The 24,493-nt window shown below is 43.6% G+C and overlaps 1 protein-coding gene and 1 long non-coding RNA gene across 6 annotated transcripts in view; both read left to right on the top strand.

Annotated features, from left to right (window-relative positions):
- The window catches only part of VSNL1 (visinin like 1), a 199,211-nt gene that overhangs the window by 93,127 nt on the left and 81,591 nt on the right, over window positions 1-24,493 (top strand). The window lies entirely within an intron of this gene.
- Window positions 6,953-8,127, top strand: LOC137443373 (uncharacterized). The gene is made up of 2 exons (XR_010987866.1): window positions 6,953-7,160; window positions 7,409-8,127. It is a non-coding gene; the product is annotated as an uncharacterized lncRNA (long non-coding RNA).

Raw genomic sequence — 24,493 nt, 5'->3', positions numbered from 1 at the left:
ACAGGATTCTTTGCACCTTCCTTCCAGTGGCTCTACCCAACACATATCAGCTATTGTCTGGGCGAGCAGCAAGTGATTTTATCTTTGTTGAGCCACACCAGGAGAGCCAACTTTTAGTCTCTCACAATTACTTAGCTATGTTTTGGGGTTTTACAGATAAGGTTTAAATGAAACATAAGATAGTAATGCTGTGAATTAATTACAATCATGTGGTTTGTCATATTTTTAGCTTCAATTTCACATTTCATGCTTGAAGGGAATTGATTTCTTGTCTTTCATTTTAATATGTGTAGAACAAAAGAATCTCAGAAATCTATTGAAATTTAAATGGGTATATTTGCAGGCTCTTTTTCTCTATCCAGATTTTCAAGACACATTGGCATCTTTCTCAAGATGGCACAGACCTCCTCAAAATGTTAGCTTAGAGCTACCTGTCAGGTTTTCAGAGGCTGTGAAGAAGTAGGATTCCAGAATAGCACAGCTGTGTGTGTTTACAGATGTGCCTAACAGATGCAGTTGCACTAGCAGGAACTGATTTTCCTGGGATCAGCTCTTCTAACTGGAAGAGCTGTGCTGGTTTTATGAGTGCCTTTTGGCCAGTTAAGTTCTCCCTCTAGCAGAAGTAATTTTTTAGGTATGTTAAACCAATGTTAGGTATATTATACCAGTTTATATATTTAGGTATATTATACAAATCCTATCTTGCTAAAGACCAACAGCATGTTATGAAATCATGCAGATTATTATAGTAAATATGGATGTATCTACTTATACAATGGCTGTGGCCCATGCTATTGCTGCCTTCCAGAAGATCACGTCTGGAGCACCTCACTGGATAATATACAGTATGTTTGTTGGATACACCACCTAAATTCAACTGCAACATAGAATACATCACATGTTATATGTAAATATGAGTAAAAAAATCCTTGAACAAGTCGACAGTATTGCTGCGTTACTGAATTTTTAAAACTGATATGGAATAATGAAACAACTATTACTATGTTAGAAAGAATTAGAAATATCATTGGATGCTGACAAGCAAAAGTAGCTCTGAACCAGGGACATTACCAGGTGACTCTATAGGAAGCAACACATACATAGACAGGCAAAGAGAGCCTTGAAAGAAATGACAGCAAGATTATTGGCATCAGTGGAAGTTTTGCTGTGAGGGTCTGTTGTAGAACAATCTGTGAGGCAAAGATCCTTAATGCATTCCTTAAGCACTTAATACCAATCTGCACATCGGAGACGGTAAAATCATTAGAAACAGATGCTCCTGAAGAGTAAAAAAGCCTTTCACCAGAAGTGCAGTGAAAGGAAAATTAATATAGCAGGATCCAAAAAGCAGTATGCTGAAAAATCAAGTGTTTTTGTGGTCCAGCACTACCACAGGGGAGTAATTTTTAGGATGAAGTATGTCTAGTGATCCAAAAGCTGTATTAAATTTGGTTTCTGATAACTTTGAAAACTGCAGGACTCAGTTAAAAAAAAATAAATGAGGTACAGTCTTGTTGCCTGGGTGTTTTTCATGCAAAACCACTTTTGCCATTCTTCCTCCTCCTTATAACATGAATAGGCAGGTGCTGTGTCAAAATGCAGGTCTACTAGAAAAAACACACAAGTTTCATAGTTTCATTCAGGGTTGGAAGGGACCACAAGGATCATCTAGTTCCAACCCCCCTGCCATGGGCAGGGACACCCCACACTAGGTCAGGCTGGACAGAGCCTCATCCAGCCTGCTCTTAAACACCCCCAGGGACGGGGCCTCGACCACCTCCCTGGACAACCCATTCCAGGGTTTCACCACTCTCATGGTGAAGAACCTCCTCCTCACATCCAGCCTGAATCTCCCCACCTCCAGCTTCATTCCATTCCCCCTAGTCCTATCACTACCTGATATCCTGAGAAGTCCTTCCCCAGCCTTCCTGTAGGCCCCCTTCAGATACTGGAAGGCGACAATTAGGTCACCTCGGAGCCTTCTCTTCTGCAGACTGTACAGCCCCAACTCCTTCAGTCTGTCCTCATAGGAGAGGTGCTCCAGCCCTCTGATCATCCTCGTGGCCCTTCTCTGGACACGTTCCAGCACCTCCACATCCCTCTTGTAATAGGGGCTCCAGAACTGGACACAGTACTCCAGGTGGGGTCTCACCAGGGCTGAGTAGAGGGGGAGGATCACCTCCCTCGACCTGCTAGCCACACTTCTCCTGATGCAGCCCAGGATCTGATTGGCTTTGCGGGCTGCAAGTGCACACTGAGAGCTCATGTTGAGCTTTTTGTCCACCAGCACCCCCAAGTCTCTCTCCTCAGGGCTATCCTCCAGCCAGTCACTGCCTAGCCTGTATTTGTGCCTGGGATTGCCTCGACCCAGATGCAGGACCCTGCACTTGCTCTTATTGAACTTCATGAGGTTGGCCTGTGCCCACCTCTCCAGCCTGTCAAGGTCCCTCTGGATGGCCTCCCTTCCCTCCAGCGTGTCTGCTGCACCACACAGCTTGGTGTCATCAGCAAACTTGCTGAGGGTGCACTCAATGCCACTGTCCATGTCCCCCACAAAGATGTTGAATAAGACAGGTCCCAGGACTGATCCCTGAGGGACTCCACTTGTCACTGGCCTCCACTGGGACATGGAGCCATTGACAGCCACTCTTTGGGTGCGGCCATCAAGCCAGTTCCTTATCCATCTAGTGGTCCACCAATCAAACCCATGTGTCACCAGTTTGGAGACCAGGATGTGGTGCGGGACAGTGTCAATGGCTTTGCTCAGGTCCAGGTAAACGACATCAGTTGCTCGCCCCTCATCTATTAATTTTGTCACCTGCTCATAGAAGGCCACCAGGTTGGTCAGGCAGGATTTGCCCTTGGCAAAGCCATGCTGACTGTTCCCAATCACCTCTTCACTATTCTTTTGAGCGAGTAGTGACTCCAGGAGGATCTGTTCCATGATCTTTCCAGGCACAGAGGTGAGACTGACTGGCCTGTAGTTCCCTGGTTCCTCCTTTTTGAAGATGGGGGCAATGTTTCCCCTTTTCCAGTCTGTGGGGACTTCACCAGACTGCCAGGACTTCATTTCAGACAAGCAGAGATTGTGCTACATGAATTTTAAAACAAAGGACCAGAATGTTTCTTAGATTCAAAAAAACAAAACAAAACGCCCCTGAAGGCAGTGTTGACATCGAAGTTGACTTTGAATGACTTGAGGAAGAAGAGGGTATTGGTAATATACCTTGCTGCAGAATTTCTTTCTCTGTGGTGATCCCAAGAAAAATAATGGCTGGACTTAATGTCCAGTCATTTTAAAATATGATTTTAGTAAACAGAGCTCTAAAGATCAACAACCATATTAAAAAATAAAATACAGTAAATAAACACGGATTCTCATTCAAGTTGCAAAGTGAAATGAAAACAGAAGAGGACCAGCATGCTGGATGGTAGTGAACTGTTCTGAAAATATAGCTGTGAATCGCAACATGAGATAGTAAGAACCTTTAAAGATGTAGAATGGAGTCAGATCAGATTGAAATCATAATCTCACTGATGCTAATGGCAGTTTTCATTCCTGATCCTTATTTAAGCTCTTAGGACTGCACTGAGCTCTTCAAATTGTTTATCATAGGACCCTCATCCTATAGTGCAAGCTCTATTAACGTCCAGTCCTACAAGCAGGATTTAGAGTCTGGAGAGCTCCTCTTATCACATGTGAAAAACAGACACATTGCCAGCTGTCATTTAAAGGCAATGGTTATCGAGAAACTAAATCTGTGTGGATGAATGGTGAGAGTAAGTGTCCCAAAGATAGCAGAAAAAGAGTTTCAGAGGCAAAGGACAAGTCCTTTTCTTTCTGCATCATTAGCTAGCGTCTAATTTTAAAGGCTAAAATACTTATTTTTTTGCTTCTATTGTAGATCACATAATGGCCCATATCCTCCAGACAGTCTCAGCAGACTCTAAATCTAGAAAACAAAGTCAGACAAATCTAAGAGATGAAATCTAAATAGCTAAATCTTAATTGTTCCAAATAGCAGCTTGTGGAGTATCAAGGCTAGTGGGATGAGTCTTCCTGGTGCTTGAACAATTCAAGTAACATGCTGACACCCTCTCTTTGAGAGGCAAGATTGATAGTCACGTGAATCCATAAAACATTTGACTGTCCAAAGGCATCTCCAGGGCTTACAGAGTCAGCAGATGCATGGGGATGTGAAGTCTAGTCCAAATCTCTAATTATTACCAAGTATTGAATAGTTCTGTAATTCTATGGTTACGTGTGGTTCCTGGAGGCACTCTAAACAAGCATCAGTCCAAAGCATTGAAGAGAGTATGTACAGCCAGGGCAAGATGATGCACTCCAGAATGCTTCAAAATTTCAACATGTACCTACATGTCCTAGTTTCCAACAGATCTGATTAAAGAAACCAGGTTAGGGAAATTTTCCAAGGATAACATGCAAATTACTTTTTCTGCGGGAAGTTCACCAATTCCCAAAACTCTCATGCATTTTTATGAGACCTTGTGCCTTTACAGCTCACCTTTGCTCTGTTAGATTCCTCAGAGAAATCACAATGATGAATTTAGGATACAGAAAATATGGCCGTAGCAAAACACTGAATTTATTAATACAGTTATGATTTCCCTGAAGGGTAATACAGAAAGATAGGTGCATCTTGGACAGACACGTCTATTGTTAGCATAATGTATCAAAGACGTCAAAGAACAACAAATCAAACCAAACAAACCAGCAAGCCATCAGTGGCAAGTCCCATAGCTGTTATGTTATTCAGGTCTGCTATTTGTTGTAACAAGTTTTACCATTGGTAGGTAGTCTTCAGAGCTGTTGTCAAGACTAATCAGTGATTCACAAACTTTACCCAAACAGTTGCAAAAGTTAAGTGTTTGAGACTTCTTTTCCCTCCTGAAACATCCAATTTCCTAGTTTCCTTCATACCACCTCAATGCTCACAAGGAAGGGTGTTCACAAAACTCATGAAATCTCTTAAGGATGGACAGTGGAGAGACGGAGTGGTGATACTGACTGTTGTTTTAGAGATTCTCTTCTCTTCCAATCTAAATAGATTAACCATTAATGAAGCATATAAAGTCTCTATATTATGTGTGGATGGTTGTGTTGCAGTTTGAGCTGGGTGCCCCCTGCTGTGTTTACTTCCTGTGTCCAGAAGTCCAGCCAACAGAGGTGGACACAGGAAATTAGGTATTTCTTACCATAATTCTTTGCACCACTTTAAGATGCAGTGCAGGGTCTAGCACTTCCTCTTTCTGCCTCCTCTGAGAGCTGGTAACTGGGGGAGATGCCTCCTGGGTTTGGGCCTGGTTAGGCCCAAGGCCACGGGGGAGATGGGCAGTCTCAGACCTGGCCAGCTGAGAGTAGCCTAGCAGTGGGGTGGGAGAAGGAGCCCTGGGGGTCTTGGGTGTACCCTCAGGTGAGGATGGGATGTTTCTGGGTTTGCTTTGGGATTTCTCTTTGTCACTGTGCTTTTCTGGTTTTCTGTAAACATTCACTGCTTTCTATTTAAACTTACCATCACTTTTGCAATCCGTTTTGTCCGAGTTGTTTATTTTATGCTTGTGGTGGGGAGGGGGGCTGCCTCAACCCAGCACAGGTTGAAATAAAAAAAAAAAAAAAACAAACAAAACCCCACAACAAAACAAAAACAAACAACACACAACCAAAGACATTAAACCTACTTGCTTGAGATCTTTGGCAGCATCAGGGTTGAAATTATTAAACAGGTCAAAATAAAAATGGCCCTTATTTTATTTCTCTGAAGCGAGATCTGGGTTTTTCCCCCCCCTACAGAATGGCTTGAGAATGACTTCCTGGAATCATTCACATGCATTACAATAGTACAGCATTTTTGGCCAGCCTTTAATCAAGTGCCTACTCTAGATTTACACTGTAATCTACATTCTACAGTTATATTGGAGACCATGTATAGGCAGAAACTTGCTTTGATTTGGAAACCTGGATCACTCTGGCTTACTCTGAAGGCATGTACACATGTGGTCTGTTACTTGAAACAAACTGATCTAGGTCTTTTAGGGACTTGAGTCTGTCACATTTCTTGACCTATAAACATTGCTGTTTGTTTAAACTGTTAAGAGTATTTCAGTAGGTTTGAAAACCACATTCTTGCTTTGTAAAGGTATAGATGGGAACTTGTGCCCTGAACCAAGTTCTTTCATCCTGATACATCATCTCTGACCCCATGCCTCAGCTCCACCTTCCTGGGGATCTCATTAGTCCTTCAGAAAACTAAATTACTTTGGTGATACGTGCTTCTGGAGCTTTCCAAATGAACAACTCTTAGTCACTGTAGCTGGGTATGAGCACTCCAAAAATTAAAGGAGTCCAATTAGTCCGGACCATGGTTCTCACAGCCATGCATTGAGTTTCAGCCTGCTCCATTTGCTTGTGGTACTTCAAGATGTCAGATCACTATTAGCACTGCAGCATATGGTGCTGTGGGTAGCTATAGCTGTGCAGGTAATGAAACTTGAGGTGCTTTTTCTGGGTTCCATGGTATGGAAAGGCATTTGGGAGTTTGCTTAGTTACCAAGTTAAATGCAGCTTTTACTATCATGTAGACACTAGTTACGATTCCAGTCAGGTTTCTACTAATTGTGGTGAAGGCACATTATACCCAAATATTGAATCTTGTCCCAACACGTGGACAAGTTCCCCCTCCTTCAGGAGGAAAACAAAAGCCAAAGCATTAGCCAGGCCAGCATGCACCCAGCGCATGCAGTGCTCGTGCAAATACCAAGTATGGGCATAATCCTAGCTTCATGCTTTCTATAGGCTGAAGCCAGTTGTTTATGAGAGTGCCCATGGGTCAAGCCCAGCCTCGAGGAATCTGTAAGTATCACCCCAGTTGGTAAACAAGTTGCCTCCTCTTTCACTTTGTCTCTGTGCTTGCTCGAGAGGATGACTCTTGAGCCATGGCCTCTGTCATTGAGCTTATTGTTGTTAGCTTCTGTTATACATGCACACATACTGAAAGCCTCTGCATCGTGAGAAGCAATCGTGAGGATCATCTCCAGAAGGAGGACCTTCGCTGCGCCCAAGGAGCCCAGCGTCGCTACAGCCAGTCAAACCGACCAGGAGAGCCCACCGTGCCACCGGAGGACTGGACCAACCCCCGAGGGTAAGATCTGCCTAGTTGCCAGGGAGATAGGACTTGATCGAGACTGAGTCCACATATGCCTAGCCCCGTCATAGCGGGAGAGGAGCCGCCATGTGTGCTGCTCTGAGCCCTGTGAACCTCAGGGAAGACTAAGGCATTGTTCGTGCCTATACTGCACCAAACCCGGGACCACTCTGAACGTCCCGCTATTCCTTTAAGCTCAGTAAATGAGAATCTGCCACCTAACGCAGCCGCATTCTCTCCCCAAGGCTGTTTACATCAGTCCCGAGAATCGCTGTAGCTGGGCCAACCCCGTAGCTTTGTCTGCTGCCGTGTCCTCTGAGCCCGCCTACCGGCAACCACTACCCTGCCCTGTTGTGTGAGCTGACTGCGAGGGCCGACCCCACGGGCTGACCCCTTGTTGTCTGGAGGGAATCGACTAAGTCCTGAAGGGAACCTGCTTCCATGCTAAGCCCAGGTTCCATTATTCCTTCTCCACTGCTACGGAGAGAGGAGACAGTAACGCAACGCCGCTGTCCAACTCAACTAGGAACCAGTCCAGTGACAGTCGTCTGCTGGACCCCCACCTCGCTACAAACAACAGCTAAAGAGTATCTTCCATGTGCTTTCCATCCACCAGCACTCAGTTCAAAGTATCCACGTCTAGCAGAGTAAGTGCTGACGTATAGAAAGATTATAATACTGCTGTATATAGCCAGAAGCCACCCACGTTCTGCCAACTCACCATCTAGTGGCCAAGCGGTGGAACCACATCCTTTGTTATATAAATATAGAAATAGTCTGTAACTAGTTCAATTAAGTTCTACTCATAACACTAAGCCACTTATGGAATGTATTTCACGAACATGCACTAGAACATGTATACAAGTTAGTGATTCATTGGTTATTAATAATTTTATAATTCATAAAAATAATATTTTCATAATATTTCATATTAATAAATTTAATAACTTCTTCACAACACTAATCATAGTCTAAACATTTCCAGTACCTTGGGATATCAACTTACTTTTTCTTCAAAGAGTAGATTTCCATCTTTTCATGTTTAATTAAGGCTCCCAGGAACAGACTATTTGCACTTACAAACCTATTGATTGCTGAATTGAGATGCCTTGCAACTACTTGGCATGAGAATTAACTAGCTATCTTAATTTTATATTCAATTGCAAACAAAAAATGAAAAACCATATGGCAATGGTAAAGTAATCAACACCAGGAAATTAAGGCTCAAGGAGATTTTGCCATTTTGCTGAAATGCATATGAAACACTCTCAGAAGACCTTGGCGTGAAATCCACCTATGTAAGAAGGTGTGAAGTTTGGCTGTCTGGTTGCAAGGATAGCCCAGAACAGAATATACAGCTTTAAATAGAATCTTCAGGGGCCTAGCAGTATAAACAGAAGCATAAATCAACATTACAGTTCACCTCAAAGTTAATCCCATGTTAACAAAGTTATTTAAAAAAAAATTAAAAAATTCTTAGCTCATTAATTCAAATAAGATTTTATATAGACCTTGTGTGGTGGGTGGAAGGGGTAAGGCCAAGAAGCCTCCTCCCTTCCCCCTTGTAAAGTAAAAGGGGAAAAAAAAAATTGAAGGGAAAGGAAAAAAAAAACCTCACAAGCTGAATTAGCAAAGCAGTGGAGCTATATTTACAAAGCAACGTAGGGAATGCAGGGGATTATTTACAAATTTACAATATCTACAATATATACAAAGATATACAACAGAGTAACACAGAAATGAGAGTGACCCCCTCGGCAGAGAGGGGTTCCCCACCTCCGCTCTCCCCTCTCTCCCCCCCTTTCCCCAGAATGGGATAGAAAGAGAAAGAAAAGAGAGGGAAAAAAGTTAGAAGCAGCTCGTGTTAATTGGAAGGGAGTTAATATACCGGCCTTTATCTATCTTCAAGGCCGAGGCCTTGGCAGAAAGCCCAGCACAGAAAAAGCTGCAGCACGAAGAAGAGGCGGAAGCAAGACTGACTGAGAAGTGCTGGAAATGTCCAGTATAGTCCCAGCTCAGAAGGTGCTTCCTCCCACTTTACCAATGAAATAGTTTAGACTATTCCTTCCGTTTACCAACTTCCGTCCACCATATTCCCTTTCTTAAGGGGGCAACGTCAACCGGCCACAGTCCACCCCTTCTAAACAATTTCATTGGCTGTTCACACTGTCCATCCAATCCAAAACGATATTTACAGTTCGTGAGTAAAGTTCATAGTCCATTCCGGCTATGCTCAGATGTAGATGATTCAAAAGTCCAAGACAATCAGAAAATGAGAAAAAATGGAAAACAGTTCATTTCTTCACCTACGAAGTGAAGAAAAGGGGAACAGGGATTCTCAGGGTCTCTTAGTTGACTCAGGGCTCTCAGGGTTCGTGCACCGTAGATTCGTCGTTGATTCTTCCTTTGGACGCGATGTAGCTGTACAACAGTTTGAAATTAACCTCTTTCAGCTAAAGTTAAATTTCTTTGTGGAATACACTGAATTTCACCATTCTCTTGCATTACCCAATAAGTGTGACCCGGACCTTCAGCTGAAACCACCCCTCGGACAGGTTTAGCCTCTCCTGAGGGTGAAAATACCCAAACAGTTTTTCCTAACAGGTTCTTTTCTCTAACAACAGGAACTCTATCACCTTCTACTTTCCGTAGCAAATCTGAATGTGCAGGTCCAGCTCGGTTCACTGAACCTCTACTATTTACCAGCCAGGTTGCTTGTGCTAAATGTTTTTCCCAGTTTTTCAAAGATCCACCTCCCATGGCTTTGAGAGTGGTCTTCAACAAACCGTTGTAGCGTTCAATCTTCCCTGAAGCTGGTGCATAGTAGGGAATGTGGAATATCCACTCAATACCGTGCTCTTTTGCCCAGTTCTTTACAAGGTTGTTCTTGAAATGAGTTCCGTTGTCTGACTCAATCCTCTCTGGAGTTCCGTGTCTCCACAGGATCTCTCTCTCCAGACCGAGAATGGTGCTGCGTGCAGTTGCATGTGGAACTGGATAAGTTTCCAACCATCCAGTGTTTGCCTCTACCATAGTAAGCACGTATTGCTTACCAGAACGAGAACGTGGTAGAGTGATGTAGTCAATCTGCCAAGCTTCACCATACTTGTACTTGGACCATCTGTCACCATACCACAAGGGCTTAAGTCGTTTTGCCTGCTTAATAGCAGCACAAATGTCACAGTCATGGATGACTTGTGTGATAGCATCCATGGAAGTGTCTATGGATCTGTCACGAGCCCATTGGTATGTTGCATCTCTGCCTTGATGTCCTGACGAATCATGAGCCCACCGAGCTAAGAATATCTCACCTCGGTGTTTCCAGTCGAGATCAAGATTAGAGTCCATGTCTACTTGAGAAACTCTTGCAGCTAGATCTGCCTGATGGTTGTGTTGCTGTTCCTCAGTAGTTTTGCTCTTAGGAATGTGAGCATCGATGTGTCTCACTTTCACTGGAATTCTCTCAATTCGATCAGCAATGTCCTGCCACAGGTTGGCTGCCCAAATGGGTTTTCCTTTTCTCTGCCAACCACTCTTCTTCCAGTTCTTTAGCCAACCCCATAGAGCATTGGCTACCATCCATGAGTCGGTGTAGAGATAAAGCTTTGGCCATCTCTCATGTTCAGCTACGTCGAGAGCTAGCTGGACAGCTTTTACCTCTGCGAACTGACTGGATTCTCCTTCTCCATCTTTCGCCTCTGCAACTCGGCGTGTTGGACTCCACACTGCAGACTTCCACCTTCGCTTGTTTCCAACAAGACGACAGGAACCGTCTGTGAACAAAGCGTATTTCTTTTCATCATCAGAAAGGTCATTGTAAGGAGGAGCTTCTTTGGCACGAGTTACTTTCTCCTCTGGAGGTTTAGCACAGTTGATACCTTCAGGCCAACTTGAGATCACCTCCACTAGACCAGGTCTTTCAAGATTTCCCATTCGGGCTCTCTGTGTTATCAGAGCCATCCACTTAGACCAGGTTGAGTCTGTGGCATGATGTGGTGTGGAGCCTTTGCCTTTGAACATCCAATTCAAAACTGGTAATCTGGGAGCTAGAAGAAGTTGTGATTCAGTTCCAATCACTTCAGAAGATGCTTTTACTCCTTCGTAGGCAGCTAAAATTTCTTTCTCTGTTGGAGTATAGTTAGCCTCTGAACCTCTGTAACCTCGACTCCAGAAACCAAGAGGTCGTCCACGTGTCTCACCTGGAGCTTTTTGCCACAAGCACCAGGTTGGACCATTGTCACTCGCAGCCGTGTACAAAATGTTCTTAATGTCTGGACCATCTCGGACAGGTCCCAGACCCATTGCTTGAATTACCTCTTGCTTTATCTGGTCAAAGGCTGCTTGTTGTTCAGGTCCCCAGTGGAAATGGTTTCTCTTTCGAGTCACATCATACAGAGGTTTCACAATCTGACTGTATCCAGGAATGTGCAGTCTCCAAAATCCCACTAGCCCCAAGAAACGTAGGGTCTCTTACTTGTTTGTGGGACTTGCCATGGTAGAGACTCTATTTACCACATCCACTGGAATGTGTCGGCGTCCATCTTGCCATCGCACTCACAGAAACTGAATCTCTGTGGTAGGTCCTTTCACCTTGTCTCGCTTGATGGCAAAACCTGCATTCAGAAGAATGTCAATGATTTTGTTACCTTTCTCGAAGACTTCCTGAGCAGTTTTACCCCAGACGATGATATCATCGATGAACTGGATGTGTTCTGGAGCACCGCCTTTCTCCAGAGCATCGTGGATCACTGCATGACATATGCTTGAGCTGTGGATCCAGCCCATTGGCAGTCTGTTGAAAGTGTACTGGATTCCTCTCCAGGTGAAAGCAAACTGAGGCCTGCATTCCTCTGCTATGGGAATAGAGAAAAATGCATTAGCAATGTCTATGGTAGCATACCATTTGGCCTCTTTGGATTCCAGCTCATACTGTAGCTCCATCATGTCTGGTACTGCTGCACTCATAGGTGGTGTCACTTCATTCAGGGCTCGGTAGTCTACCGTCAGACGCCAGTCTCCATTCTGCTTCCGCACAGGCCACACTGGACTGTTGAAAGGTGAATGAGTTTTGCTGACGACTTTCTGACTCTCCAACTGACGAATCAGATTCTGAATGGGCAACAAAGAGTCACGGTTGGTTCTGTATTGTCTGTGATGCACAGTCTGAGAAGCAACCGGCAATTTAATGTCCTGTATCTTATGTTGTCCCACAACTGCAGATTCATCAGAAAGTTCAGGTCTGGCAGACAGCTTCAATTTTTGTCCATCAATTTCTATTGAAGCTACTCCAAAAGCCCATTTGTAACCTCTAGGGTCTTTGAAACGCCCTTCTCTCAGAAAATCAATTCCCAAAATACAAGGTGCATCAGGTCCGGTCACAACTGTATGCTTCCTCCATTGTTTACCAGTTAAACTTATATTAACCTCTACCTTACTTAACTCTTGAGATCCACCAGTGACTCCCAGAATAGTTATAGACTCTGATCCCTGATAGTTTGATGGTATTATGGTGCACTGAGCTCCTGTGTCAACCAAGGCCCTGTACTTCCGAAATTGTGAAGTGCCAGGCCACTGGATGTACACATCCCAATAGATTCTATTATCTCTGTTATCCCTCTCCTCCCCCTGGCGGGAGGCAGGGCACCCCTAGTTATGGGGAACATGCGCACACGTGCATTGCACATAGTTTGCAGGGTTATAACTTTGCATGTTATAACTGGAGCCACTGTTGGAGCCATAAGAGTCGTTCTGGGGAACTGTGGAAGTAACAGCTACCCTTCTGGTATTGCTACCTCGGGTTCTGCCACTTTGCAATTCCCTCAGTCTCCTGAAAAGATTAGAAGTTGGTTGGCCATCCCAGCGGTTCATGTTCTCACCAAACTGATCACGCAGAGTTATCCAAATAGTTCTACGTGATTGCCTTGGTGGTCTGCTTTGGAATGACCTGTTTTGGAATGTCCTGTTTTGGAATGACCTCCTTGGAGGATGTGTATTCCTCACAGATGAAACTTGTACCCATCTGGAGGGAGAATTGAAACTATCCCTTTGTGCCAATTGGGATATGGAATTTCTAAATTCATCCTTTAACTCTCTTATGCAATTCTGAATATCACCAGACATAGTTTTGATGGCTGAAACCAAAGAACCACGTGTCATACTATCCTCCAATTGTCTCATTTGATCACTGAATTGGCCAACCGTGGGAGAAGCTCCACCATAACTTCTTGACACAATTCTGCTTGCCAGAATGTTTGCATAATTAGAAGGAGCAAGTTTGATGATCTTTTTAGCAAGACCAATACCCACAGGAATGTCATCAGGATTCAGAGTTTCATGTTCACCATAGAGTAGCTCTCTAACAGCAAATTCTCTCAAGCGCTTAATTCCCTCATCTATGGTAGTCCAGGGTTTAGGATTCCAGGGAAGATCATCTCGGGAAGGGTATCTCAGGGCAACCGCTATTAAAAGGCGTATCCACAGATTAACCTTACCGAGAGCTTCGCCTAGATGTCTATCTATTCCATTGTCCCTTGAGAGAGTTCCTAACTGAGCTGCCGACTTGTCTCCAACTGTTAGAGCTGAAGCACCTGTATCATAACACCTACTAAGCCAAGCTAGAACTGGCTCCTTATCTGCCCTGGTGAAATCTTTACGGACATCACGCAATTCCTCCCTTGGAGAAGAACAGTCTGTAATATCATCTTGATCTTCATCTCCCTGAATTCTTTGCCCATAAAATCGTGCTGTCATTCTCCTAAGGATCTCTTTAAGCTGAGAACCACCTTTGCCAGCTGCTTTCCTAGCTTCATGTCTATCCTGCTTTGATCTCACTAGGTTAGCTAGATCTTTAAAACAAACCTTCTCTTCCTCCTGAGCAGGATCTTTTAGAGTAGAGGGCCCCTCACCAGGATCAGTCTCCTCCTCTTCTCCTCCATCTTTGCCCTTTCCAGCTCTAGTCTTTAAAGGAGCCACCTTAACTGGAGCTGTGTTTGAATTTACAGCCACCTTAATGGAAGCTGACAGGTCCTGAGATAAATCAGCTGCTGGGGCAGTGACTTCCGGTCCCACCGAGGGAGTGGGTGGAAGTGACGTTGCTCCGTTAATGGCCGACGGAGAAGAAGAAGAAGAAGGAGAAGTGGGAGAAGGAGTAGGCGCCATGTTGATACCAGCTGATGCCCTTGGCTGCTTGCTAGAATCAGCAAAGTCATTTAGAGCTGCTTTACCAATTAACTTTTTAGCCTTCTTTTTAACTGACACGGGTTCTCCACAGTCCTCGTCACTAGATGACTCTGGGACTGATCGAGAGCCACGGCGTTTTCTTTTTGATCTAGTTTTAATAGCAAAACACGCCCTGGACACCTTTTTCTCTCGCCACAAGGAATACAGAGAAAACACATTAGTTATCACCAGCAGCAGAATTATACACATCACATAAATCATCTTTGGATCCCAGGCATCACCTAAAGTTACTGTCTCCTCAGGCAGAATCTTAAAACCCTTTATCTCAATTGGGAGAGTGGTGGAGGTAACATTCCTGTATCTCACTGGCCATAATAAATTAATACATTTTCCATACCATAATTTAACTCTATACATAACCCACATATAAATTGTCCGCACCAAATATTTACCCAGGTAATCCAAAATCAAACCCAAACAATATCTGTAAATCAGAGCCCCAAAAATTGAAAAGAATAATCACTCCACAAACCACAATACCTTCATGTTTGCTAATTCAGCTGGAAAACACTAAATCAATCAAATAATAAATTAAACTAATTATCTGCCGCACGTTGGGTACGCCAATAAAAAAAAATGTGGTGGGTGCAAGGGGTAAGGCCAAGAAGCCTCCTCCCTTCCCCCTTGTAAAGTAAAAGGGGAAAAAAAAAATTGAAGGGAAAGGAAAAAAAAAACCTCACAAGCTGAATTAGCAAAGCAGTGGAGCTATATTTACAAAGCAACGTAGGGAATGCAGGGGATTATTTACAAATTTACAATATCTACAATATATACAAAGATATACAACAGAGTAACACAGAAATGAGAGTGACCCCCTCGGCAGAGAGGGGTTCCCCACCTCCGCTCTCCCCTCTCTCCCCCCCTTTCCCCAGAATGGGATAGAAAGAGAAAGAAAAGAGAGGGAAAAAAGTTAGAAGCAGCTCGTGTTAATTGGAAGGGAGTTAATATACCGGCCTTTATCTATCTTCAAGGCCGAGGCCTTGGCAGAAAGCCCAGCACAGAAAAAGCTGCAGCACGAAGAAGAGGCGGAAGCAAGACTGACTGAGAAGTGCTGGAAATGTCCAGTATAGTCCCAGCTCAGAAGGTGCTTCCTCCCACTTTACCAATGAAATAGTTTAGACTATTCCTTCCGTTTACCAACTTCCGTCCACCATATTCCCTTTCTTAAGGGGGCAACGTCAACCGGCCACACCTTGTCAACAGAGGTATATTCAATTATAATACTTATGTCTAGATGCCTGTGTCCCCTATTACTTGTAAGGATAAACCCTAGAACTGCTGTTATCCCTTACTAGGAAGTTACACACCTATATGCATACTCATGACTTTTCACAGCTTTTCTTGACAGATATGCACTGATTTGCTCCTGCCTGTCAAACTGATCAGGCTAGGAGATGGTTAAAGCCATTTGCCTGTGTGATTCCTGCCCCTGGTGCTAATACCAAATGCACAAGAACTGATGAATAGGAACAGTTCTCGAGTTTATTTTCATTGTCACAGGCTCCAGCTACCACTGCTTCTTGTGTCATAGTATCAGTCAGGGTTGGAAAGGACCACAAGGATCATCTAGTTCCAACCCCCCTGCCATGGGCAGGGACACCCCACACTAGATCAGGCTGGACAGAGCCTCATCCAGCCTGCTCTTAAACACCTCCAGGGATGGGGCCTCAACCACCTCCCTGGACAAACCATTCCAGTGCCTCACCACTCTCATGGTGAAGAACCTCCTCCTCACATCCAGCCTGAATCTCCCCACCTCCAGCTTCATTCCATTCCCCCTAGTCCTATCACTACCTGAGATCCTGAGAAGTCCTTCCCCAGCCTTCCTGTAGGCCCCCTTCAGATACTGGAAGGCCACAATTAGGTCACCTCAGAGCCTTCTCTTCTGCAGACTGAACAGCCCCAACTCCTTCAGTCTGTCCTCATAGGAGAGGTGCTCCAGCCCTCTGATCATCCTTGTGGCCCTTCTCTGGACACGCTCCAGCACCTCCACATCCCTCTTGTAATAGGGGCTCCAGAACTGGACACAGTACTCCAGGTGGGGTCTCACCAGGGCTGAGTAGAGGAGGAGGATCACCTCCCTCAACCTGCTAGCCACACTTCTCCTGATGCAGCCCAGGATCTGATTGGCTTTGCGGGCTGCAAGTGCACATTGAGAGCTCATGTTGAGCTTCTCGTCCACCAGCACCCCCAAGTCTCTGTCTTCAGGGCTACTTTCCAGCCAGTCACTGCCCAGCCTGGATTTGTCTCGACCCAGATGCAGGACCCTGCACTTGCTCTTATTGAGCCTCATGAGGTTGGCTTGTGCCCACCTCTCCAGCCTGTCAAGGTCCCTCTGGATGGCCTCCCTTCCCTCCATTGTGTCTGCTGCACCACACAGCTTGGTGTCATCAGCAAACTTGCTGAGGGTGCACTCAATGCCACTGTCCATGCCACCCACAAAGATGTTGAACAAGACAGATCCCAGGACTGATCCCTGAGGGACTCCGCTTGTCACTGGCCTCCACTGGGACTTCTGAGTATCTTTCTGGCACTGGACACACTTTTAATTGTGTTGGTGTTAATGTGGCAATTACAGTGCCTACTTTTATAATACATATTATTGCAGATAATTATGTAATTAAACCATGTAACTGAAACAATGGAGTCATCTACAAGAAATTGTGCTGTGAAATATTCACAGGACACCCCAGCTACAGCCTGCAGATGACTTCAAGAGATGCCTCCCTTCTAGTAAAGATATGTTTTCACCAGAATTTGCTCCAGCCAACTGCTTTTCAGCCAGCTGCTAAACACAGGTAGCTGGAAGGTGCTTCTCTTTGGATGTGGTCCCAGAGAAATGCAAATGTCCTTAGTTCCCTTCAGAGTTTCACAACTCACATGCCTATTGGGAAGGATGCAGTTGTTCCTCTCACTAAATTACTGCTTCCCACTTTCGCAGATGCTGGTAACACTGGCACATTGAGTGCTGTCCTCTGTATACTTCATTAATACTCCTAACTTCATTTGTATAAAACATCTGCTTTCCTCAAAGTCCAGTTTCTGCATTTGAGTAAAAAGCACCTTCGGCACATTGGCTTTAATATTACGTACGGGATGATAAACTTGGTACAAACATTGCATACAAACATCAAATTTCTCTCAGTTTCTTGATTAGGACAAGTCACTTAAATGGTAATCCATCACTCTAAGTTCATAATTGTTCATCAGTGACCAAATCCTAAGGTCTTCCTGAAGGAACAGTCATACTATTTTGTGTATATCAAAAGCCTCACAGAGATACAGCTGATCATCAGCTTCACAGTAAAGGTAGTGCATAGGTGCACCTTTTCTGTTGCTCATTTGTGCAGAATAAGGGATGTCTTCATAGTCCATTTGTTATTTTAGGAATTAATGATTTCCAGTATTTCACTTTCTAAGTTACAATATCCATGCTTGCCATTTGTTTGGTTGTTTTGAAAAAGAACTACTCAGCCTGAGAAAAGTAGGTTTTCCGAGTTGCACTATAGGGCAGTATTTTCCTAAAAAGACAGCAAGCAAACTCTGGTTAAAGTCTGCAACAGCTCTTTAAAGCATTTCTAATACTTGTAAGTTTCTTTTCTTGAGCTGGCAGAAAAGCTGCTATATAAAAAGTAATTCTGAAAACAGGAGTTTATAATACTAAAAATCATATTTAATTGTATGAGTGCTATGTTAATCTTGGCTTGAAGAAGCCATTATTTATCTACTAGTCTTGCTAGTAGTTAAATACAATATATGATAAGGGAAGCCAAATAAATTAGTGGCCTTGTGTTAGAATTGCCAACTCCATGCCACAAATTAGCCCCCATGGTATATTACGCTATCCACTCATTTATTTTCAAGATTCCTTTCCCCTGGAGTTTTTCTATATAGCAGGAAAATTGTGTTTAATGGGCCTGATGTTATTTTCACAGAGCCACAAATGCTGGGCTTATTCTAACGTACAGCCTAGAGTAAAGAGGATAAGAACAGTTTCGGCTTTTTGTATCTACTACCCTGAGGTGTCCTTGAAGCATTAAAAAAAAAAACCATGAATGAGAATACCTGCTCTAAACCAACATGTAAAGGAACCCTATTTTCACTCTCAAAGTTGCTCACACAGAAAATCAGCAGCAGGTCCAGGGAAATAGAACCGAGTTGAAAAAAAATATTGCTAACCAAAAATAAAAGCTGGTCTTTGTATTCAGCAGTTTCTTTGAAAGAAATGTACCTCTTTGTAGATATAACAACATTTGGTCAAAGAAATCAAATCTCTTCCCAAAGGCTGAATTTAACACATGTAATACAAAAATTTCAGCAGCACATGGCCAAAATTAATAATTACTTGAAAATTATTAATTTGGCACACAAATTCTAATAGGCATCCTGTGGAAGCAGACTGTCAGTGGAAAATTAACTCTTGAGCTCTAGCCAGTGGGCAATTGTCAGTGTGAGATAAAAGAACTGCATTCTGGGTATCCAAGGGTGGATTTTTTTCCTGCACAGGCACAAGAAGTAGTGTTAGCTAGCAGTAAAGACTCTGCCAAATCAACCTGAATATAAAGTATGTTGTGCTCCAGAACAGTTAATCCCTATGAAAACATTATCCCTGCATTATTGCCAATAGTACTTGCCTTCAGGCAGCTTTCAGTCATTTGTTTCCATCTCCTATACATGTGACCATTGCTTTTTATTTCCATGTGATTGTTCATCTCAATCATTTTCTTTGCTCTCATCTATTCTGGGCTCATGTGCATGCATTTCACATATTGCCAGAATACTTTGGGCTATATTTAAGTTTCCAGATTCATAGAAATACTATTCTATGCATAATGCTATGGAAGCACATATGCAGTCCTAAGACAACCATTGATTTCTGTGTGATGGCCTCTGTCACTGTGAAGTACACCAACAAGCAAGAACACTTTTAACCTTTTCTCCTTCTATCCCTCAAAATCCTGGAGTCATAAAAATATCTTGGAAGTCCTGCATGTCTGTGGTATGACTGAATTCATGTAGCTTGCTGGGTGAAGGTGGCTTTCTCAGGTTTTGTTATCAGCACATTGATGTAGTAGCTGGTTCAAGGGACAGCTGACATCATGTTACCTTGCAGGCATCTCAGAGACAAGAGCACAAAAGGCAAAATCCCCCTTTTTAGTAGAAGAGCAATTCCTAGGTACTGTGTGTGTAGATAATTTACTGCATTACAAAAGTAACCCTAACAGTGCACAGGTCACATGAAGTGAAAGCATAGTAGTGGTGGGTAAGGGTTTGACCAAAGTAAGAGTAAAATTTTTTGTATAATCCATGATGGATTCAAAATGCACTTTCTCATTTATTGTATTAAGGCTTCAATCCTTTCTATCACTGGGTAAATTGACAGAATGCAGTATAATGAGAACACAGAAGTTTCCTTGCTCAAGAAGCAAAGTGCCATCCTTCCTAGAACGGGCCACAAGATAGAACCTTGGCATTTCCAAACTCCAATACAGTTCTGACAGTCATGCATGTAGAATCTTGAGTTACGTCCCCAACTTTTTCTTAACCATAAATGCATTTCTCAGGTAGCTCAGAAGCCAAACTTGATTTTTGGGGTACTATGAAGGCTCAAAAAGGAAATCTGTTTAAATGTAAAACTCAAAAGATTTTGAGGTTAGTTGCTGAAATAATTGCCTTTAAATTAACATATTTCTGGGGGGAAAAAAGTTACATCAGTAGACACAAGAGTACCTATTCCCATATATTTCGGTGTGCTCAGAAACAAAGCTATCAACAAATGCCTGTTACAAAAAAAAAAAAAAAAAAAAAATCACAGAATCAGGGAGGGGTAGGGATTGGAAAGGAGCTCTGAAGATCATCCAGCCCAATTCTCCTAGGGTATCCTTCCTATTCTTTTTCTGAATCGAAATCTACCAAGTCAGGCTGCAAAAATAGGCATGCATTAAGGAATTTTCTTTCTAGAATGACATAGTTTAATATATTGGTAAGACAACTTGTCTTTGAAGTAAAGTCATAACTCAGTGTTTCCACTACCTACACTTCAGACAAAGGCTAAGGTCTGCTGAGCAATAGTATCAAAATAATCAAACCCTTTCCACAAATTCAGTGGGATTTTAAAGGGTTCTTATGCCAATAATTTTTATTCACTCTTTATTTTCATGTAATCATTTCATTTCTTATGCCAATATACAGAAGACCTTATTCTCAAAATAAGGTAGCTTCAAATCCAAAATCCATCAGTTTGGAGTTACCATATTATGTTTTGATTTCCATGTACAATGGAGGAAAAAAAAATAATAATAAAAAAAATAAAGCCCTTAAAGATGCTGGCTTGGTCTAGTGGAAGGGGTCCCTACCCATGGCAAGGGGGTTAGAACTAGTTCATAAAATCACCAGAGTTGGAAGTGGCCTGCAAAGGTCATCTAGTTTAACTCCCCCTGTGTCCCCCCTCACCAGACTTCATTTTCCCAAACCAGCTTCTACTCACTCTAAACCATCCTCCACACTACCTAAACGGTTCCTGCTCTACCACCACCACCATTTTTGCACCCATCCCAGAGCCAGGGGTAAAACCCCTAACCAGCCAAGATAGCACACGGAGCTCAGCCCCAGTAAAGAGACCCAGCCAGCACCAACAAACGATATTGGAGTACCAATCAACCTTACGCCTAACTGACCAGGGGACCACCGGGCCCCCCAGCCTTTCTGTCCCCCCCAACCCCAGTATGCACCATGGATACTCACCAGTGAGAAGAAAGGGATCCTTCAGCCCAAATAGGCTCAGCTTGGGGCTTCTTCCTCTCCTGAGGCAGATTAAAAAGGGGAGTGGGTGGGGAGGGCAAAGTGGCCACACCTGGGGTGGGAGGAGATGTTAACAGAGCCCAGGTGCTCTGGGATTTGAGAGGGAAAAAGGACAAAAATGGGGTGAGTGGGGTAGAAAAGGGGCAGATATGGTGGGAAAAGGGAGGTGGTGGTGAAAGAAGGAGATTTTAAAATAACTTTGTTTTCCATAAATTTTTCATAATGTGCAACTGCGGTTTGTGGTTTCCTTTGCCTCCCTGCAGAAAGAACAAACCCATCAATACTTCCTAAAATAAAGCACATCTTTCACAAGCTTCTTAAAGAGGATAATTTTTTTTAAATCTATATAAACTAAACTGTGTTTTGTATTTGTCATGCTGGTAGTTGGAGTGGCAAATCAGTGTTTAATTGCAGCAGTATTTCTCATGAACATGCTGACAGAGTGACAATAGATTTGACCTAGAAATATTTGTTGATTATCATTTTTCTGGGCCTTGCAACAAAACTGGAGTGTTCTCATGGGAGCCAGAGACACAGCTGATGGAAGTGAATAGAGAATGACTGACACAAGCTGACAAACTATCATATTTGGAAGGGAATAAAAAACCACAAATAAATGGTGTTCAGTTGGGATAAATAAAACTTTTTGTCAAATATGCTGAATAGGAAAATTGTTACTTTTTTCTTTTCTGCTTTACAGAATTCAGTGAAGAAAGAAACCTTTTGCAATATGTAAATCTAAAATGTACAAACAACAAATGGAGTTAGAGGTCAGAGATTGTGGCACTGTAGACGATGTTTTAAATTATCTTCAGGTCAAAGGAGTCCTAAACAAGATCAGTGTCAAAATAACTGCTTTGCAGACTGTTAGAATCAGTTTGGGTCAGAGGTGGAAATGGATTTAAGATAATTTTCACCTTTGGGGCTAATACTCAGATCCTGTGAGTTAAAATTCAGGACATTCTTCACTAGCTCATTGCTTATTTAGTCACCATCATCCCTGCCATTGAGCTTCAGCACAAATAATACAATTCAATGAGCATTGGGGTTAATTATGCCATCTGAAGGCTAATTTGTCATTTGGGCTATACTAGAGTCAATGGAAAAAGAGGGACATTTCCAGAGGATTATTCATTTTGTCTGCCTTATGCAAAACAAAACCACCTTCATTTATTTAACAGCTAATGAACTGAAGGAGAATTCTCAAAAGTAATCAATCTGATCTTAAACACTTATTTTTGTAAGAACTTCATGATGGTATGGAAACACCATTCTCCATTCGCAGCCATATTTTAGATGTAGAAAATTTAGATGACTAAGATAAATTGCATCCTACACATGCAAAATTTTAAGCCTTCAGTCTGTAATGAGCCATAGGCACAACCCTCCAGCATAGATACATTCATAGATTTTTAGAATACCAGGTTGGAAGGGACCTTAGGGATCATCTAGTCCAACCATTCAGGGTAAGAATATAGTTTAAAAGATATCACAGTATTGCCAACGTTGGAAGAGACCTCGAGGATCATCGAGTCCAACCTGTCACCACAGACCCATGACTAGACCATGGCACCAAGTGCCATGTCCAATCTCCTCTTGAACACTTCGAGGGATGGTGACTCCACCACCTCCCCGGGCAGCCCATTCCAATGACCAATGACTCTCTTGGTGAAGAACTTTCTTCTCACCTCCAGCCTAAACTTCCCCTGGCGCAGCTTGAGACTGTGTCCCCTTGTTCTGGTGCTAGTTGCCTGGGAGAAGAGACCAACCCCCACCTGGCTACAACCACCTTTCAGGTAGTTGTAGAGGGCAATCAGGTCACCCCTGAGCCTCCTCTTCTGCAGGCTAAACAATCCCAGCTCCCTCAGCCTCTCCTCATAGGGCTTGTGCTCGAGGCCTCTCACCAGCCTTGTTGCCCTTCTCTGGACACGTTCAAGTGTCTCGATGTCCTTCTTAAACTGAGGGGCCCAGAACTGGACACAGTACTCAAGGTGCGGCCTAACCAATGCAGAGTACAGGGGCACAATGACCTCCCTGCTCCTGCTGGCCACACTATTCCTAATGCAGGCCAGGATGCCATTGGCCTTCTTGGCCACCTGGGCACACTGCTGGCTCATGTTTAGGCAGCTGTCAATCAGCACCCCCAGGTCCCTCTCTGTTTGGCAGCTCTCCAGCCGCTCTGACCCCAGCCTGTAGCTCTGCATGGGGTTGTTGTGGCCAAAGTGCAGCACCCGGCACTTGGACTTGTTAAATGACATCCCATTGGACTCCGCCCATCTGTCCAGTTGGTCGAGGTCCCTCTGCAGAGCCCTTCAACCCTCTAGCTGACTAACATCTGCCCCTAACTTGGTGTCATCTGCAAACTTGCTGATGACTGACTCAATCCCCTCATCCAGATCATCAATGAAGATGTTAAGGAGGATGGGGCCCAGCACTGCTCCCTGGGGGACGCCACTGGTGACTGGCCGCCAGCTGGATGTGGCACCGTTCACTACCACTCTCTGGGCCCGGCCCTCCAGCCAGTTCCTAACCCAGCACAGAGTGTTGCGGTCCAAGCCACGAGCTGACAGCTTAGCCAGCAGTTTGCTGTGGGGGACGGTGTCAAAGGCCTTGCTGAAGTCCAGGTAGACCACATCCACAGGCCTCCCCACGTCCACCAGACGCGTCACCTGATCATAGAAGGAGATCAGGTTGGAGAGGCAAGACCTGCCCTTCCTAAATCCATATTGGCTGGACCTGAGCCCTTGGCCATCCTTCAGTCCCAGTTCTATAAGGGCAGCAAAAGTTTTGCAGTTGACTTTCATAAATCCATTATTTCACCAATTAAATGAAATGGAGTGTGGTCTGTTTTGCTGTTAAAATACTAATCAATACAATCATTAAATACTGTCTCTTGGTATTTTATGCTCAGTCTGTCTAATTGTTTAGGTTGTGTCAGGCTGGTTGGATTTGTATTCAAGACTATTTTGTTTGGAAAGAATTTTTCAAAACCGATATTGCCACTTACTCTGCTTCTGGCCAATTTATAAACATCCGCTTTTAGCAGGCAGGAGCTTTCCACTTCTGTAATGGGGAGAATTTCCGTTGTTGCATTTACATGTGTCTCAGCTGCTGCTAAGCAACAGGGCTGAGTTGCCTGCCAAAGCCTGGGTTTAAATCCCAGATCTGTAAAAACTGATAGATAGAAATGCAGATGTGTAATGTACTTAAAACAGCAAGTGAGGAATCTGGTTTTGGAAATAGGTAGAAAAGTGGAAGTATAAGAGGAATACAACTTCATTCCAGAAACA

This window comes from Melanerpes formicivorus, unplaced genomic scaffold (genome assembly GCF_026170545.1).
Source record: "Melanerpes formicivorus ecotype bairdi unplaced genomic scaffold, bMelFor1.0.p_v2 SCAF_9, whole genome shotgun sequence".
NCBI lineage: Eukaryota > Metazoa > Chordata > Aves > Piciformes > Picidae > Melanerpes > Melanerpes formicivorus.
This window is presented reverse-complemented; position numbering and strand designations above follow the sequence as displayed.